At 38.1% G+C, this 21,715-nt stretch overlaps 1 pseudogene; it reads right to left on the bottom strand.

Moving 5' to 3' along the window:
* The window catches only part of LOC118720216, a 41,131-nt pseudogene extending 29,360 nt beyond the window's left edge, over positions 1-11,771 (bottom strand).
* Between the last annotated feature and the right edge of the window lie 9,944 nt (positions 11,772-21,715).

The following is a 21,715-nucleotide window of genomic DNA, read 5'->3' as shown; positions in this document are numbered from 1 at the left end:
ACCAGTATTTATAGGCCACTGTATTAAGACCATTTTATCATGATGTATCCACATGTTTCCTCATTACTTAATGATGCATTAGAAAAACTATGCATAAAGTCAATGTGTGCAATTTATCAGAAAAAAAATGTATATGCTTTTGCAGTGGAAAATGAGAGCTGCTGAGCTAAGTGTTAATGATGACTGCTGTGGTAGTCCATACAGGTTCTGATGAGCAAAGTTGGTTTCCCATGGCTAGAGCCAAACGGAAACCTTCTTAGAAGCTCTATCCTGAATAGATAATACATTTTATGTTTTCTCTACCTCCTTGGATTATAAAAGAAGCATAGAAGTAAGGAAAATAGCAGATAGCCCACAGATTTTCTGAATTTTCGGTGTTGACTGATTTAAATAAGAACAAAAGTGAAAGCAGGACTCTAGCAACTTCAACCTAAAATTTACCCCATCTGGTTTCCACATTAATAAAATTGAATGCAGTGAACTGTCTACATGACACTTGCAAAGGTTTAGGGGTTTGGATTAGAAGGTGAAGGTATATATGTATGTGGGTGTATATATAATATTATGTTATATAAAATAAATTATACACCATGACTAAGACTCAGCGAATATAGTCTCTAATGTGTGCCAGTCAAAAAAAATTCTGATGTGACTCCAGAAATAATGGATGCCAAAACATATGCTCAGCAGGAAGTTGCAAATACTATAACTCAATGTTCTTTATACTTAATAGAGGTTTATAACAACAAACAGATTTACCATCACTCTTAGTAAGAAAGAAAAAGAAAGCTTCTAACAACACTATCAGTATATCTGTAGTGAAACAATAACCATCTCTAAGTTCAGAAGGCTGAGAGGGATGACTTTTGCAAAGTATCCTTGAAAAATTCTAGTAAATTTATTTTTTGGAATGCAGTTCACTTTTGCATTTTCCACATTCTGGAAAACTGATAAATTTATAGTGCTTCTGGGTAAGTCCACTTTGTTATAATGCTCATTACTGTGCATAACTTCAACTCACTCTGCTTGTGGAATTAATTTTTAAGTGTGGTCTGATTAAAGGTTAGTAAGTTCAAGATGTATTTCTCATGGATATTGTAAGAATTAAATGCAATAATACATTAGAATATTTAGAATAAATCTACTACAAAGTAAATGTTCAAAACATGTTATTTTTTACCTTTCAAAGGTCACTTAAATTGGGAAATATTTATTTTACTTCTCATTAAAGGTTATTTAACCACTATGAGTGAACAAAAATTTAGAGGCTTAAAGTATAAGATTGAAGAGGATTTAAAAAATAAAAGCAAAGGCAATTTTTGAAGATCAAAATTATATAAACATTTACATATTTCCTATTCACCTTCCAGCACCATTAGAAGAATTCTTAGAGTAAATATTTTTCAGGGATAGCCCAGACTTAGTCTTCCTCAAGAGGCAAAGTCTGCCCTTTTTGCTAGCCTGGAATGTCAGGGGTCTTTGTAACCAGATAGGTTTAAAACTAGGTCCACCTAGAATATTCTGAAACCCTAGGTTCCTTTGCTAGAGGAGAAGCTAAGCAGTGGCACAAAGGAAAAAGATTCATGAATCTGCTTTTTCAATCCGAGGAATTGAAAATTTTAGTCAGTTCCCCCTTCATTTAATGCTTTATTTCAAATTTCAGGAGACAAAGGGCTACTGTCAGATCAAGTATTTTAGCTTGGCGGACTTTTGGGGACATAGGCCCCTCTACTCTGCAATGTAAGGGGAGAAAGTTCACCAACTCTGACATTTAAGGTAGTACGAAATTGTCCTCATTAACCACCCATAACTCAGGGAGATATACTTCGAAACCACTGAAATGACAAGTAACTTCCAATATATCTGTTTAATTCACTGGCCTGCCTCTATTTTTCTGTTTATAGACTTGTATAGATTATGCCACATTTAAAATTAATATTTTTGCACTGCTTGCGTCATACACACAGATGACTTAGTAAGAATAATTAAATATATTCTCATTGGGAAGAATTCTTTCTTTCTCTTTCCCATCTCCTTCTGGGAAACATGTGTGGGTGAAGCTTTTAAATAGGGCTAGCTAGTTCACAAACATCAGATGTACCATATAATATGTTCTCAGATGTAAGGCGTTTGTTACTTTGTAAAACATGCCACATGGTAATTGATTGACTTATGATAAATTGGGAGTAGGAAATAATAAAATCTGCTGAGCAGAGTAAATTGAGAATGTAGAAATTATGATGATAAGATCACTCCATGGTCAAGCCAGGGTAACATAAACTTTAAACTAGGGGTCCATGGCAGATAACCCACTGCTGCTCTTCCCTAATGTTTATTTCCAAAAAAGCAATCCTGCAACTATTAATTACAGCTTTGAAGACTTTATTATTTACTTTTCTTCAAATATGAAATAATATTCATTCCTTACTCTTATCTGTACAATTCCTTACCATTTAGAACCACTGCATATCTCAGTTCATGTCCCATCTCTTGCAGGAACCCTTCTTTGATTACTTCAACCCACATAACACTCTCTTCTTTGAACACATTCACTCATCATCTAAGCCCCACATTTGATTTTTAATATAACATCATGCCTTGTGGTGCTGGCTTATACCTATTCATTAATTGTTCAGTAGCTATTTAAGCATATCTGTCTGGTGTCTTCACATATGCTGAAGTACCTTAAAGAAAGAATGCATATTATATGTGCCTTTGTGTCCCACAGCAGTTAGGTCAGGAACTTGCTTGTAGTGTTCACTTAGTAAATCTGTGTTAAATGGATGTGGAATAAATTTCATGTTGTCAGATGAAAATATATAATTGAATTGTTCAGGTTTTTACAATCTAACATATTAGCTTGTAAGAAGGATCTTATTTCGTGTTAAATTTTCAATTTTCCATCAGTAATAATATGGGTACAGAGTCCATTTTTTAATTGCCCAAGACTATTTATCACCTACTTATCCATGTACTTTTTGGAATGTTACAAAGAAGTGTTGACACTGGAAAGCTTAGAATACATGTTTCTGTACAGAAACTCAAATTAAATCTAAGGACTATTATATGTGGTAATGTACAATGTGGTGGTTATGAACCAAAAAGAGAAAATCTCTTCACAAATCTCTTATCTTCTTTTTATTTTCTCTTGAAAATTTAGAAAAACACTATGCGGGTTTATATAAACACAAAAAACTTGCTCATCATTGGCACTTCCTGTTTGTGTTCATTTTAGAGTAAAACAACACCCTTTCTCACCCACATATTATTTTTAAAAGTAGAATTTTTGGGTTAGAATGGAAATGATCTATCCAAACTTTCCTGGAAGTACTTAATATAAGATAGTAAGCCATCTGCTATTGCTTACTTCAAAAGAGGTCCACAGGCTCTATGCTATATCCTTGTATGTTAAGCTATCATGCGATGAGGTGTTTTAGAAATTTTAATATGTTCCTTTGGAGCAACTCTGATGTGGATATAAGAGAGCAAATTCTGTTCTATAGAGAAAAGTGATGGAATGAGCTGAGTTCTCACAATAAAAAATTGGCAATCCATCATAAAGTCAAAATGCAAATTATTATGACACATTTCCTTAACTGTGTTTGAAACTAGTTAATTTAGAGAAAATTGCCAGGACATAGTGAAAGGGAATGTGGGGTGCACTTTTAAAGTACTTGATAAAGGTTTTTTCCCCCTTTATATTAATTTTGTATTTCACAAAGAGGAATGCACATCAGGTTTGTTTGTTTTTTTCACACCAGGTTTTTATAGTATCATCTTTATTTTGAAATCTCAGGGTGCAGGAGAAGGAGAACATTATAAGTCAAGACTCTATACTCTTAACTGTATACAGACTATTAAAGTACTCTAAAATGTCACTTTCTAGCGTACAGTTTATTGCTCAATCATAGATCATGCTATTATCTAACTGAACACATCCATGGAGAATAAAAATAATAATCTATTTTACCACTTTTTAAGTTTGTTTACTAATTAGGAGAAAACATCTTAAGTGAAACTAAGTTTATTTTCATGGAAATACTAATACTAAACCAACACTAATGTTTTTGAATAAATAAAACACTTCATAAGACCAATCAATATTTATGTCCAGCATATGAGAAAATATCTGAAAAGAATTAATTAAAATTACATCGATTGTAAAGTATAGATTACTCCACCCTCACCCTGCATATAGTATACTCATAATCTTGCTCAGAGAGGATCAATAAAGCATATGGCTATAATTCCCTAAAATTCTAATATTTAAAATTTGAAAATACTAAGAAATGCAGAGAAAAAAAAATAAATGCATAATAAAAATATCTAATATCTATCTATCTATCTATCTATCTATCTATCTATTTAAATTCCCTTATCTTTGTAGTTAACAGTCATTATTACTCTTTGGGGTAAATATAAAAAATACTATATTAACAAATGATCATTTTATTATAATTATTAATGATATCACAAAAAATTTATTATTTTAAAAGTAAATGTAGTAACTCAAATCTTAGAATCTAGATGGTGACAAACTGGGAACAATATACTCATCAATAAAACAGAAATAAATATTTTAATATTAAAAATTAATAATGTACAAAGACATGATTAGTTTTTGGTAAATTTCATAGAAAGTGTCCCCAAAATAACCACTTCTTGGAAAATGGGATTCAAATAAGCATGGAAAGAAACTGCTGGTGCCACAACTATATTGAAAATTTAAGGAATGTCACAGACAAAATTTATTGCATGCACATGCTATTGACCTAAAATGAGGCTTAGGTTAGTTAAATTTGACTTTAGTAATGATGTAATACATTATAAAGCTCCACACACTCCTACAAAATTATAGAAGAGGGAAATGAAAATAACCAATGGTAGCCAGTTTACAAATAATTAATTTAATTGATATTATACACTAATAGTCATGTAATTATTGTTAAATCCGAATACTAAGTATAAATCAATTAAATATAATTGCAAAGAAGACCAACATAAAAATTCTACACATGAAAACAGAAAATCAATAGACATAAGGAAGTCATACTTGAAGTGAAAGCAAAAGTTAAACAACCTAAAACTTAGTAACTTTTGGAGCTGAAAGTATCTATCATAAATAATAACTTGAACTTTTTTGTTTGTAAAATTTTCAAAGAATTTTCTAAATCCTTTTTATCATTTGATCCTCAAAACAACCTTCTTAGATAGGTAGCATTGGTATTATTATAGTTATTGAAGATAATGTACATACACAAAATAAGTGATTTTGAATTAAAAACTTACAATAAAAGCACAATACAAATGTAAAAATTGGCAAACATATGATCACATATTCAAAAATACATTTCACAAGACCGTATTAGTAAGAGTATAAAACGATGATAATTATGGTAGCATGATATAGATAGAATAAGATAAAACTGAGTTTAGATTATAGCTGTACTACTTATTTGCTGTGTAACCTTGGAGAAGCTACTCAACTGCCTGAACTCAGCTACCTTATTTATAAAATCCTATCTAATAAAAAAGTGATATGCAAATTAACCATCACTCTTCTACACCCACAAGCCATGCACACAAGCCAATTAGCAATATGCAAAATAACCCAACCAAGATGGCTGAGGCCACAGAGAACAGGAGGGAGGCTTGGGTTTCCCAGGCAATGGAGGAAGCCAAGCTTTATGACACCCTGGCCGTTCCAGGCCTCCACTCAATGCTACAAAGTTTCAATTATAGATGGTAAATAAATCCCAATAGAAATGGTGGCAGCCACTGAGCTGGAAGAGCAGAAGGCTAGGGTTGCCCCCAGTGATGGAGGAAACCAAGCTTCTGAAGCTCTGGCCAGCCTAGGGCTCCACTCTAGGCTACAGAGTTTCAATTATAGGAGATACATAAATCCCAACAGAAATGGCTGCTGCCACAGACCAAGCAGAAGGCTTGGCTCTGCTCCATGCAACAAAGTTTCATTTGTAGAAGATAAATAAGTTCCAGATACCAGGGACTCCATTTGGGTTGCTGGGGCGGGGAGTTGCTGGTCTGCAACCACCACAGGCCCCTTGCCCAGGCCACCCCACACCTCAAGGGAGCCCTACCTTGATCTGGGACACCCTTCACGGCAAACCAGCTGGCCCCCACCCAATGGACCAGGCCTCTATTCCATCTAATAAAAGAGTAATATGCAGATTGACCATTACTCCAACAGACAAGATAGCTGCCCCCATGTGGTCAAAGATCCTGCCCCCATGTGGACACAAGATGGCCACCACAAGATGGCCAGCAGGGGAGGGCAGTTGGGAAGGACCAGGCCTACAAGGGAGGACAGTTGGGAGCAATCAGGCCTCAGGGGAGGGCAGTTGGGAGGGACCAGGCCTGCAAAAGAGGGTAGTTGGGGGCAATCAAACCTGCAGGGGAGGGCAGTTAGCGGTAAACAGGCTGGCAGAGGAGGGAAGTTGGGGGCAAACATGGTGGCAAGGGAGCATTTAGATATCAATCAGGCTGGCATGGGAGTGGTTAGGGGGTGATAAGGCTGGCAGGCAGAAGTAGTTAGGGGCAATCAGGAAGGCAGTCAGGCAAACAGTTGTGAGCCAGCACATCTGGACTGTGAGAGAGATGTCCTACAGGCATTCGGACATCCCTGGAGGGGTCCCAGATTATAGAGGGTGCAGGCTGGGATGAGGGACACCCCCTCCCCATGAATGAATTTCATGCACGAGGCCTCCAGTGGAGATAATAATCACTATACCTAGTCTAATGCCTAAGACCTAGTAGAGGCTCAGTGAAAAGGATAGTCATTATTATTATTATTAATTACCTAAAAAATTCTTTTACCATTAAAACCCACTTCCTCTGTGAACCTTTTTCTGACTCATCACCGACCTCAAATTGAGTGCTTTTTACTATTTCTCCCAAACACCCTATTCAGACTTTGTTTTAGATTATTTAGTTTTCTTCACTAAGACTGATTTCTTGAGATTGGGCATTTTGTTTTAATACATTTATATCTACATTGCTGGGAACATGGTAAATGCTCAATATATATTTGTTAAAGAATATACATTGAATATTTTCAACAACTTCAAGGACATGCTTAAGTGCCTTTGGTACTTTGACCCTTTACACTGGCTCATATGGTGTTAAGTCACAAAAATTTAGGAGTTTGTAAACAAAAACAGAAAACATTGATATTGTTTGTGCTCTCTACTTACCAAAAGTTGCAGGGAATTTTAAATACCTAGTAATTGGCCCTACACATAATTTATGCTAAAAAAATGCTTGTAGCAATGACAAAAGAATCTCTGAACAAAGATCCCAAAGAGAGAGAATCCAAGATGGTGGCATAGGTAACACCTAACTGCAGCCTCACACAACAATTTCAATAAAATACAACTAAAACATAAAGTGGACATTACCCAGAACTACAGGAAAGTCGACTGACTGGACATTCTACAATGAGAAGGAAAGAGAAAACCAGAAGGAAAATCAGAGGAGCTATAAAAGCCCAAGATACTGAGACACATTGTGCACATGGAGAGGATGGAGCCAGAGAGGAGGGGAAGGCTGAGTGCCTGGCTGGCATTCCCTAGTGGGAAGGAGATAAAAGCTCCAGACTGTGCTGAACTCAAGTTCCAACAGCACTGAACCCCAGTTCTAGGCCAGACCCTGGGAACCCAGGCTCATACAGAGGGAGCCTGGGCTGTAAGGTGGAAACCCAGGGGAGCGGCGAAAGGAAGTCCAGGAGGCGCACACATTGCGTGCAGAGAACGGACAGTTGACTGTGCTGCTGGATTGCCCTAGTGGAAAGGAGACAAAAGCTCCATACTGCTCTGAACCCCACTTCCAACCCCACTTCCAACTGAACTGAACCCCAGTTCCAGGCTCATTGGGGGAGAGCCTAGACTGTTTGGTAGTGGGCGAAACTCGAGGGCACCTTTCTCTCAGAGGTGCCTCCACTCTGAAACTCTGCCCCATCCAAGCTGAACACAGAGACTTTTAAGGCTACCAACTCAGGGAAGCTGGAAAATGCCGAGACAAGGAAACAGATCACAAACAAAAGAAATGGAGGACAAAAAGCGACTGGATACAGAGTTCAAAACCACACTTACAAGGTTTTTCAAGAATTTCCTAGAAAAGACCGATAAAATAAATGAGACCTATGAGGATATGAAAAGGGATCAACTAGAAATAATAAGGGATCAACAAGAAATAATAAGGGATCAACAAGAAATAATAAGAGATTACCATGATTAGTATTATGAATGACTTTTAACTAAAGCAGGGCATTTTGAATTGAAAATGAAATGAAAGAAATCCAAATACACACGGCCTTAATTCTTGTTCATTAGATGCAGTGAAGGAGAAAAATGCAGCACTAAAATGTTCACAAACATTTGTTTGTGAAAGGAAATTTTTGAACACTAATGGAATAAACAAATATCTGAGAAAAAAGACAACTCCTAATGAATGCTTTATGTACTGTTTGTTGAGAACTATCATTATTTTAAATCACATGTACCTTCCTTTATTTTTTTTATATCTTCATAGAAAGCATTCAATATTATATAAGCAAGAGAGCCTTAATAAAGCATCTAGGGTAAGCTGGCTTTTGAACCCTACGTTAGCTTAACATTTTTTTCTCCATACTATAATATACATACCAGGCTGCACAAACAGTAGAAAGCTAAATCATCATACAAAATAGAAACTGAATACTAGTAAATATGCAAAAGTTGAGGGGGTCCCTTTAAAATATTATCTGATAGTCAATAAACATCAAGTTATGTACATTTTGGTTATGGGATATTCATCCTTTTATATTTTCATGAAGTGCAGATCTGCAATTAGCTACTTCTCTGGGTAATTCAGTAGGTGTGTGAAAAAGTAAAATTTGGAAAATGAGCCCAGATCCTTAGAGTGACTCCTTCTTTCCCTATAACTTAACTCCAAATAGTTATTTAAATTCATTCAAAAAACATTTGCTCCTCTGTGAGATACTACAGTGTGCTAAGCATTGTGAGACAAAGTAGGCAGCCTAGTTTTGGAAGGAAATTTGTTGAGACTTCTAATTCAAAAAGTACTTTCACATCCCCAGAGAGGTCTAATGGACTTTGCTTTGATATGTAAATGGTGATATTGCTTTCTCCTAGGGGACCCTGGAAATCTGCCAAAGTACATAAGGGTAAAATATCCTTCAGTAGAGAAGCTGAGTTGCCTAGAACAGCCAAGTTTGTGTTTGGTCATCACAATACAATACCTACGTTAATAGTTTTACTTCCAATAAAAATATTTATATATTTACTCAACTTAGTCATCTCCCCCTAATAGTTAGGATTTTCAGATCTTACTTTTTGGTGCTGTGTTACTAAACTTATAGCCTGCCTTTTAGATGCTATTTATGCCTCCTTTGGAATATTCCATAAAAATACCAGCTTTTAAAATAACATTTATCTTAGCTGGAAATTAGAACAAAGTTTCAGCTACTTATTTCAATGAAGAGAACAAACATCAGAATGGAAAATAGCTAATCTATAGGAAGAAAAGATAATTTCCACCCTAGATGTCATACACATCATGTTTGGAAGGAAAAAGGGGGCTAAAATTTTAAGTAAAATATTTGTGCTTTAATCATATTTATCTTCTTTCTCTTGACTTCCTTGTAATTATTCTTGTTCATTTAAATTAAAATCCATAAAGCAAGAATAAACAATTCTAATGATTTTTATTACTGTCTTACATCATTGATATCTCTTCTGAATTGACAACTCTTGTTTCATTCTTGACAGGAGTATTTAATTAGTGATTCTTATATATTGCAAACTATAGTATTCATGATAATCTTTTACATGAAAGTTGACATTATATTTAAAAGCCTTGACATTTTTATAATTAAGGCAAAGTTATCCACTTTAACAGTCTAAAAGTAGTTAATTACATATTAATTTATTTTAAAAAAGTTTCTTGTAAATAACACAAAATCTCACACAATATTAATATCAAGGTACTTAAAATATACATTTGGGATGGAAAAACATTTATTTTATTATTCATACTAGAGGCCCCGTGCACCAGCATCCCTCATCTGGCCTCTAGCCAGAGGTTCCTCCCCTCCTTCCACGCAGCCTCTGGGAAGATACTTGTCCTGGGGCCTCCTCAGGGCTCCGGCCCATGACGCCCTGCAGCTCAGGTACTGGGGTGCTTGGGCTCCCAGGTCAGGCTTCCTTGCCTGGCTGCACATCAGCTGCCATGAGAGCCTTGCCTCAGGAGTCACCCCCTTGGACCATACTACTTGCAAATGTGTGTGTGTGTGTGTGGGGGGGGCGGCCTCTGCAGCAGTGATTTGATGTCTGTATAAGGTGACCAGACATCCCGCTTTTGTAGGGACAGTTCCAATTTTTAACAATTTGTCCCGAGTCCCACGGCGTTTTAAAAAAGTCCCGATTTTTTGAAAGAATGCACAATAAGCTAGGGAACGGAGGGAGAACCGGAAGGGAATATATGGTTTTGGGCGGCCATGTGGCTATTTAGTCAGGATATGAGTTTTATATTATTTTTGTTAATTTTATAACTTTAAACTTTAATAATAACAAATAATTGTTGAGAACTGATTATCGAGAACTGCTTATTAAAGTTTGTTGATCAGTTGTTAGAATTGTGGAACATGTGCTGTCCTTACCAGGAACTAATGCTGCCACTGAACTCGTTTTTTCTACAGTAAATAAAGTGTGGACATCAGAAAAATCACAATTAAGTGTTGAGACTTTGAAAGCCACTTTATGTGTGAAATATAATTTAACAAATTCTTGTGAAAAATTTCATGACCTTTTAAACGACAACAATCTACTAAAAAAATTCACTCAAATGAGAAATATGCCAAAGAATAAAATAATACCATACATAATTTTTATTTATTTATTCTATTTGTAAATTGTACTTATGTTGAAATTTAAAAAAATATATTACAATACTATTTTTGCATTCTATGAAAATTTTTGTTCCTCCATATAGCCCAAATTTTTAATCAAGAACCACTGCACCCCACCCCACTCCCGATCAATGGTGTCCAGCTTTACCAATGTTAAAATCTCGTCACTCTATGTCTGTAACATGCCTGCTGAACACCGCCCCTCCCCCCGCTGAGCACCCTCCCCCTGCGACGCCACACTGGGGGTTTCCAGCCTGTGACTGGGGCTGCTGGGCTGTGACTGAGGTCTGCAGGTGGAGGACCCTGGCATCCATAGGGCTCTATAAGCATCAGGAACTGGAAAGATCTATTTTTCTGGTTCCTCCCCTGCCACAGGGACGCTGAGCTTGGGGCCCCACAGGCCTTTTCCCTCCCGTCGCAAGGCAGGCCGAGCTTGGATTCTGGGTGCTCGGACTCTGGGCTCTGGACCCCACAGGCTCCTTCCCTCCCACCACACAGCCAGCCAGTGTGCGGACTGTGGGTGCACGAACTCTGGGCTCACTGCCCCACAGGCCTCTTCCTTCCCGCAGCAGGCAGACCGGGTGTGGACTCTGCGTGTGTGAACTCTGGGCTCTTGGCCCAGAGATCCCTTTCCTCCAGCCTCACAGCCATGGTGCCATGCTGTGCTCAAGGCCCCACAGGCTCCTTCTTTCCAGCTCTCTACCGCAGCACAGCTGTAGCTGGGATGCTGAGCTTGCTCCTGCTCCCAGTCCTCTGGCCAGAGACTTCTCCCTCCACAGCCAAGGAGCAGATACTGGGCTCCCGTTGCCTGGGCGATGCCGCCAGCTTCTGCAATGGGCACTGCCATTTTTGTCTTGGAGTGATGGTTAATTTACATATTACTCTTTTATTATATAGGACTAGAGGCATGGTGCATGGAATTTGTGCATGGGTGGGTGGGGGGGGTCCCCTCAGCTGGGCCTACACCCTCATGCAATCTGGGATCCCTCAGGGATGTCCAACTGCCACATTAGGCCTGATCTCAAAGACCTGGTTTAGGTGCCTCTAGCAATCCGGGACTAAAGGCTTCTAACCACTCACCTGCCTGCCTGCTTGATTGCCCCTAACCGCCTCTGCCTCATCCCCCAACATTGTGGCTTCATCCAGAAGTACATCTGGAATGACATCTGGAAGGTTGCTCAGCTATCTGGTCTAATTAGCATAGAACATGTTTATTATTATAGATTATTACAGATGTTCCACATCTCTCTGCTTTTATTCCCCCCTCCACCCAGACCTCACTTTCCCTTCCATCTGGATGTAAACACATTGTTCTCTGTATCCATGGGGTATGAATATTAATTTTTTGGCTATTTTCTTTACCTTCTTTCAACTTGCCCTCTCCTCTCCCCCCATTCACACACACATACATACTTCCACTCTGACATCTGTCAGTCTGTACCATGTAACCATGACTCTGGTTATATTTTGTTTTTCAGGGATTTTTGTTGTTGTTGTTATTCATTAGATTCCACAAGTAAGTAAGACCATATTGTATTTGTTTTTCTATTACTAGCTTATTTTGCTTAGCATTATAATCTCCAGGTCCATCCAAGCTGTCACAAATGGTAAGAGTGCCTTCCTTTTTACAACTGCATACTATTCTATTGTGTAAATGCACCACAGCATTTTTGTTTGTTTGTTTAAAGTATTACATATTGTATCATAGTATTTTTATACACTGATCTACCAATGGGCACTTGGGCTGTTTCCAGATTTTACCTATTGTAAATAATGTTGTTATGAACACAGGGGTGTAAATAGTCATTGGCATTCTTAGGATATATTCCCAGAAATAGGATTGCTGGGCCAATCATCATAGAGATGGAAATAAATTTAATATTTTCTTTTATGGATTAATTATATGCCCGATGCATGAGGATTCATGCAGATTGGGCCTTCCTTACCCTGGCAGCCAGCACAGCCTTTTCTCTGCCTGGAGCTGCCTTCTTGCCTTCCCATACTGCCCAGAGGCTTGGAGTGGTTGGGGCAGTGTGAAACCCCTGTCATTGCCATGGTGATGATGTAAGTGTCTCACCCCTGGCCACTGGGCACCTGTGTATGCAAATTAATCCACCATTTTTGTTGAGTTAATTTACATACTCACTCCTGATTGGCTGGTGGGCATTTCAGAGATATGGTCAATTTGCATACTTCTCTTTTATTAGTGTAGATAATAATTGGTAGGTCCTGCAGTGGGCTGGAAGCTGCATCCACTTGCTCCTAGCCCCAAACTGCATTTATAGCTAGATTACAGAATAATCAACTTGAAAAACTAATTGAAGTACTCACTGGTTACAATATGATATCACATATTGTAACCAGTGAGTACTAAAGAATCCGCTTAGTCACTGGTAAGAAAGGCAGAAAGGGAGAGCCTCCTCACACAGATGCAGGAGCATCAGAAGTCACTGTGAAACTCCCTCCATTTAGGAGAGTGGAGTCTCAACCACAGGAAGAGATCCCCCACCCAGAGCAACACAAATGGAAGAGGAGCCTGTATAGCATTTGACAGTGGGAACCTATGGGGATACTGTCTACCTAGATATTTGGAAAGGAGCATCACAGGGGAGGAGCACTCTTACTATAGCAGCACCAGCCTGGAGAGTTCACTCTGCACCCTGATTGCTGGAGTGGCCACAGTGATGTACTCAAGTTTTGAAGAGGGATCTTCTGGCTACATCCAGCAATAATTTTAACAGACCCTCTATTTTCTGGAAAGGTTTTGTAGTGATATCCAGACAGTGACTAAGTTGTGGGTATTGGGAAAGAGAAACAATCTTCCCTACCTCAAATGCACAGTCAGAGGCACTCCTCCCATCTGTTGTGTTGCTCAGTCTGCCTGTCATTCTGTGTTCCTGGGCACAGGGGACTGGCACAGAGCTTGTATTTTTGGACTCCCATGCTGGATTTGATGGCACAGAGGAACCAGACTTTCAGAAAATCCTGTTGGGTTTGGAGCCTGAGTAGAGCAGTGAATTTTTGCTTCCCCCAGCTTAGACCAGACATGAAGAAAGATTTAAGTGCAGTTCAGAGCTGACTTTCAGCTCATGCTGCTTGGTTTTGTGGCATAGTGGTGCCAAGGAGCAACTCAGAACCTTTTTTTTTATTGTCTCCTGGAAAGGCTTCTTTCTATTTAGGAAGCAGATAGGCAAGTGCTGGGCTCAGTGGCTGCATTGCAAAGAGACAAATCCAAGGCCCCTGAGAGTTCAACCTTTTCTACCCTGGGAATAAGAAGTGCCTGCCCCAATCCTACAGGCTGTGGGCACCACCTCAACAAGAGACTGTTTCTATAAACCCTGCTAAGTCCCAGATACCACCACTGGGTACATTTTTGTGAGGGGAAGGGAAAGAAGCTCAGAGCAGAAACATTCAAACTGTGAGACCATTGGAGGGTATGATCTGGGACCAAGATGAAGTGCTTAGTCTCTTCATGAGGGCTGGGCTGGCATTATTCCCAATGGGAGACTCTTTTGCTCTATCCCCTAAGGGTGTGGTGGCTGATTTTGCTCCTGCAGAGGGTATGGCTAGATGTATCCAACCTGAATCAGCAGCAAGATCCTCCAGGAGAAACTAGAATTGGAAATTCTGGCAGAGACCGAGGGATTTTTCTTTGAAGCAAGGACTACTTTCCTCTCATTTAGTGCCTGACTGCTGTATGATCCCCAAATAAGGGACCTACTAGCCATATATTGGCTAGTGGGGGTACATCCTACAGTCTATCTTCAAAAGGCTCTGGAGGCAGACCAGGTAACCTCAAAGGGGAGGCAGAGTAACTGATAGGTAAAGAAAGACCTTGAGGGTTCTTGGTCCTTTAACAGATCTGCCCCCAGCTCTAAGCCAGCCCTTTTATACAGTCTAGCGCCTCCTATGCATGAACAGATCCTGTAGATACACCTACAACTCCAGACATGTGGCCTAAAACTAGTTATACACAACGTCTGACAGACACTTGTACCTGAACCACACCCAAGTGGATCCAGAACCAACATAACTAGTGGTGGACTTCAGACTACACCAAAGCTCGACCCAACAAAAAATATTAGGTGGCACAACCAATGGGGGATACTAGCACACACCTTAGCTTGCTGGGAACAACACTTCCTGGGGGCAGGAAGACTCTACGAAGTGTGTCATACACAGTCATCAAAGTTTACACTTACAGTCACCCACACATGAAAGGGTCAATAGCAATCACACCTCAACTACAAGGGGGTGAACATAAACCACAAGAAACCTACCTGGAGCATAGAGCTCAAGTGATCTGGAAGATTGTGCCACTGAGCACAACAAGAGACCTCCAGACTACACCTGTACAGCAGCTTACAAGACTTAATCAGGTGGAACTTCATAGTCAGCCACCTTGAGGGTCAATCCCTCCCACAAACTGGCTAATAGGAACCAAGGACCAAATACAACAGAAGGGCCCACATAACCCATACAAGGGACATTCCTAGATCACCCAGCTCCAGAGATCAAAGAGTCAGCACCATTGGGACCCACAGAACACCTACTACATAAGGCCACTAGATGAAGTCTGGGAGTCATAGCAGCTCTGTCCAATACACAGAGACATCAAAACATTGAACAGATTGTCAAACTTCAGAAGGAAGGTAGGGGAGAGTGAAGGCTGGGGAGAGGTCAAGCAATGAACTCATATGTGTATAAGCATAACCCATAGACATAGATAGTGGGAGGTAAGGGCTTTGGGGGGAAGGAGAGAGAGGACTATGGGGGGGAAAGGACATATGTAATACTTTGAACAATAAAGATTAAAAAGGAAAGAAGGAAAAGAAGCAAACACAAAGAGACAGTCCAAATGGGGAGACAAAGTAACAAGCCAAATAAAGAGCAGGAGGAATCTCTAGAAAAAGAGCTAATGAAAAGAAAGAAAACATATTATCAGATGTATAGTTCATGATAATGGTTATATTGATGCTCAAGAAATGTAGTAAGAACTAAAACATAAAAATAACAAGTCAGGCCAGGACCGGTTTGGCTCAATGGATAGAGCGTCGGCTTGGGGACTGAAAGGTCCTGGGTTCGATTCCGGTCAAGGGCATGTACCTTGGTTGCGGGCATATCCCCAGTGGGGTGTGTGCAAGAGGCAGCTGATCGATGACTCTCTCTCATCGATGTTTCTAACTCTCTATCTCTCTCCCTTCCTCTCTGTATAAAATCAATAAAATATATTTTAAAAAAATAACAAGTCAGAATTAAAGAATACCATATGTGATATAAAAAATACACTGGGAGAAATACACAGTGGGTTGGATGGAGTAAGGATCAACAGCAATTTGCAAAAACACACCCAATTAGAGCAGCAAGAAAAAAAGAATGAGAATGTTTAATGGAACTTTGGGAAAACATGAAATATAAAAATATCCTCATCAAAGGGGTACAAGAAAAGAAACTGAGAGAGGGAAAGATAATCTATTTGAAGAAGTAACAGCAGGAATCTTTTCTAACCTAATGAAGGAATAAGTCAAACAACTTCAGGAAGCACAGAAACTTCTAATCAGGATGAACCCAAACCAACCCATATCAATACACATCATTATTAAAATGGCAAAACTTAAAGACAAAGAATATTAAAAGCAAAAGCGAGACAGTTATTTGCCTACAAAAAAGTTCCCATAAGGCTGACAACTTATTTCTCAAAGGGACACTTCAGGCTAAAAGGGATTGACATGAAGTATTTAAAATAATTAAAAGCAAGGACCTGTAACCAAAGTTATAATTTACAATTGAAGGCTAAATAAAGAGCTACCCAGACATGAAAGGGTGAATGCCATTCATTAACACCAAATCGGCACTGCAAGAATTGTTAAAAGGACTGATGTAATAAGAAGAATGCTGTAAATTTAAAGAGAGAAGAACATTAGTATAAAAATTGCTAACAAATAAGTACCTATCAATGATAATTTTAAATGTAAATGCATTAAATACTCAAATCAAAAGTTCATAGCAGCTCAATTTACAAAGACTAAAATCTGGAAACAGCTCAAGTGCCTTTTAGTAGATGAGTGGGTAAAAAAAGCTATGGTACATTTACACCAGGAAATACTAAGCAGCAGTAAAAAACAAAGGATCTCTTACCCTTTGAGACAGAATGGAGAGACCTGGAGATTATTACACTAATCAAAATAAGCCAGGCAGATAAAGACAAATATCACATGATCTCACTCATATATAAAATCTAATGAACAAAATAAACTGATAAACTGATCCAGAGACATAGAAGCATGGAACAGACCGTCGAATCTCAGAGAGAAGGCTGGGAAGAGTGTATTGGAGAGAAGAGATCAACAGAAGAACTTGTATGCATATATGCATAACCCCTGGATACAGAAAATAGGGTGGTGAAGGTCTTGGATTGGGCTGGGAGTGGTCTAGAAGAGGTCAATGGTGGAAAAGTGGGGACATATGTAATACTTACAAATAAAGATTTTTATAAAAAAGATATATGGTGGCAGACTGGATATGAAAACATGACCCATCTATATGCAGTCTACTAGAGACACACCTTAGGCCTGGCCAGTGTGGCTCGGTGGTTGAGCATTGACCCATGAAGCAGGAGGTCCCTGGTTCAATTCCCAGTTAGGGTACTTGTCCGGGTTGTGGCCTCGATTCCCAGTTGGGGGTGTGCGGGAGGCAGCCGGTAGATGATTCTCTCTCATCATTGAGGTTTCTATCACTCTCTAAAATCAATAAAAACATATTTAAAAAAGAAAAAGAGAGAGACCTTAGAATAAAAGATTCACACAGTCTGAAATTGAAGGGATGGAAAAGAAATGTTTCATGCAAATAGAAATGAAAAACCAAAGCTGGTGTAGAAATACTTATATCTGAGAAAATAGACTAAAAAAGGCCATAATAGGAGTCAAAGAAGCTCAATGCAAAATATACTAAAAGGATAGATCCAACATGGGTATATAACCCTTATAAACATATATGCACCCAATAAAGGAACACCTAAATAAATAGATGTACACACATACAATTCTTGGACTGTAAGGGAGAGATCAACAGCAATACAGTCATACTAGGGGATTTTAAGCCCACACTGACATCACAAGATAATTTTTCCATACAAAGCTCAATAAGGAAACAGCGACCCTGAACAATACACTAGCTCAGATTAATTGAATTGATATTTAGAGAACATTTCATCCCAAAGCAGAAGAATATACATTCTTCTCCAGTGTTCATAGAACATTTTCAAAGATAAACCACATATCAGGACACAAAACAAGTTTCTATAAATACAAGAAGATTGAAATCATATCAAGCATCTTCTCAGATCCCAATAGCATGAAACTAGAAATTAACAACTATAAAAGCTCAAAGACATTCAAACACATGGAGGCTAAAATGCATGTTATTAAACAAAGAAAGATTTACCAGTGAGATCAAGGAAGAAATAAAACATTACTTAGAAACAAATTAAAATAAATGTATATCAAACCAAAATTTATGTGACACAGTGAAAGCAGTCCTGAGAGGGAAGTTCTTAGCATTATAGGCAATGTAGCAGCATACAAAATCAATGCAAAGAAATCTATGGCATTTTTATACACCAATAGTAAACTTACAGAAAAAGAGAATTTTTAAAAAAGCAATCCCATTTACCATTGCACAAAAAATTAAGATACCTAGCAATAAACTTAACTAAGGAGGACAAAGCCTTTACTCAAAAAAGTACATGACACTGGAAAAAGAGATAGAGGAAAACATAAACAGATGGCACAAGATGCCATGTTCATGGACTGGTAGAATCAACATCATTAAAATGTCCATACTACCCAAAGCAATCTATAGATTCAATGCACTCCCTATTAAAATACCAAAGGCATATTTCACAGACCTGGAACAAATGCTTCAAAAATTCATCTGGAATAAAAATAAATGGTGTTGGGAAAATTGAACAAATACATGCAAAAAAATGAAACTAGACCACCAACTTACACCACACAAAAATAAACTCAAAATAGATAAAGGACTTAAATGTAAGATGGGAAACCATATAAATCTTAGAAGAATCCACAAGCAACAAAATATCAGACATTTGCCAAAGCAATATATTCACCAATACAGCTCCTAGAGCAATGGAAACTAAAGAGGAAATAAACAAATGGGACTACATCAAAATAAAAAGCTTCTGCACAGCAAAGGAAACCATAAACAAAACAATAAGAAAACCCATTGTATGGGAGAACATATTTGCCAACGTTATTTCCAAAAGGGTTTAATCTCCAACATTTACAGGGAATTCATATAACTTAACAAAATGAAGATAAATTATCCAATAAAAAAAAATGGGCAATGGACCTAAATAGAATATTTTCAAAAGAAGACAAAAGGAAGGCCAAGAGACACATGAAAACATGCTCAATATCACTAATCATATTAGAGATGCAAATAAAAATGACAATGAAGTATCATCTCACACCTGTCAGAATAGCTATCATCAACAAATCAACAAAGGACAAGTGCTGGAGAAAAATGAACCCTCCTGCAATGCTGGTGGGAATGAAGACTGGTGCAGCCACTATGGAGAACAGTGTGGAGTTTCCTCAAAAAACTATAAATGGAACTCCTATTTGACCCAGTGATCCTACTTCTAGGAATATATCATATGAAACTAGAAACACCAATCAGAAAGGATATATAAACCCCTACCTTCATAGCAGCACAATTTACCATAGCTAAGATTTGGAAACAGCCTCAGTGCCCATCAGCAGATGAGTGGATTAAAAAACTGTGGTACAGCTACATAAGGAGTACTACGCTGCTGTGAAAAGGAAGGAACTCCTACTATTTGCAACAGCATGGATTGAGATGGAGAGCATTATGCTAAGTGAAATAAGTCAGTCAGAGAAAGATAAATATCACATGATCTCACTCATTTGTGGAATGTAATGAACAGCATAAACTGATGAACAAAAGCAGATCCAGAGATTGAGAAGCATAAATCAGACCATCAAACCTCATAGGGAAGGCAGGGGAGGGTGGGGGGAAGGGGAGAAATCAACCAATGGATTTGTATGCATGCATATAAGCATAACTAATGGACACAGACATCAGGTTAATGAGGGAATGAGTGGGTGATAAGGGGGAGTTAAGGACACATATGTAATATGTTTATCAATAAATAATATGAGAGAGAGAGGGGAGAGAGAGAGAGAGAGAGAGAGAGAGAGAGAGACTTTGATTAGTTGCTTCCTGCACACACCCAGACCTGGGTGGGGGATGGATGCTGCAACCAATGTAAGTGCCCTTGTCTGGAATCAAACATGAAAGCCTTCAGTTCACGGACCAATGCCCTAACCACTGAGAAAACTGGCTAATGAAACTTTCACCACTCTTATTCAACATAGTATTAGAATTGGAAGTGTCAGTGATTAGACAAGAAGTAAATGGATTCAAAATTAGAGTGGAGAAATTAGAACTGTCATTATTCACAGATGGCATGATGTTGTATAAGGAAAACCAAAAAAAACTCCACACACACATACAGAAAAACACACACAAAAAACACAAACCAAAACCTAGATCTAATAAATAAACTTGGCAAAGTAGCAGGATACAAAATTAATATTCAGAAATTAATGGAAATTTTATACACCAATAATTAACACTCATAAACAGAAACTAAGGAAGCAACCCCATTTACTATTGCAACAGCAACAAGAAGAAAAAAAAAATAAAGTACCTAGGGATAAATTTAAGTAATGAGGTAAAAGACCTATACTTGTAAAACTATAGGACATTGTAGACAGAAATTGAGAAAAATACAAATAAGTAGAAGCATGTACCATTTTCATGGATAGGGAGAATCAACATCATTAAAAAGTCTATACTATACAAAAAAATCTATTTATTCAATCCCATTACTATTAAAATACCATTGGCATAGCCTAGCTAGCAAGGCTCAGTGGTTGAGCATTGACCTATGTACTAGGAAGTCACAATTTGATTCCTGGTTTGGGCACATGTTTGGGTTGTGGGCTCAATCCCCTGGAGGGGAGTGCAGTAGGCAGTTGCCCAATGATTCTCTATCATCATTGATGTTTTTATATTTCTCTCTCTCTCTCTTCCTTTTTGATATCAATATAGATATATTTTTTAAAATACCAATGGGATATTTCACAAATTTAGAACAAATATTTCCCAAATTTATATTGAACCAATAAAGATTCCTAATATTCTCAGCAATCTTCAGAAAGAAGAAGAAGAAAACTAGAGGTATACAACATCTGATATTAAACTATACTAGAAGGCCTTTGTAATCAAAATTCCATTACTGGCAAAGGAACAGGCATATAGATCAATAGAGCAGGATGGAGTGTCCAGAGATTACATCTTTATGGTCAACTAATGTTGACAAAGAAGGCAAGAGCACACAATGGAGTAAAAAAATGTCTCCTTAAGAAATAGTGGTGGGAACAAAAAAAACAAAAACAAAACAAAACAAAAAACCTAGACCACCACCTTACACCACACACAATAATAAACTCAAAATGGACAAAAGACTTAAATGTAAGTCATGAAACCATAAAAATCCTAGATGATAACACAGGCAACAAATTGAAGACATCTCTAATGCAAATATTTTTGCTGATATATATTCTAGGCCCTAGAATCTAGGGCAAGGGAAACAAAGAAAAAAATAAGTAAATGGGACTACATCAAACTAAAAATATTCAGCACAGCCAAATTAACCATAAACAAAATGAAAAGGAACCTACT

Source organism: Pipistrellus kuhlii, unplaced genomic scaffold (genome assembly GCF_014108245.1).
Source record: "Pipistrellus kuhlii isolate mPipKuh1 unplaced genomic scaffold, mPipKuh1.p scaffold_m20_p_16, whole genome shotgun sequence".
Classification (NCBI taxonomy): Eukaryota; Metazoa; Chordata; class Mammalia; order Chiroptera; family Vespertilionidae; genus Pipistrellus; species Pipistrellus kuhlii.
This window is presented reverse-complemented; position numbering and strand designations above follow the sequence as displayed.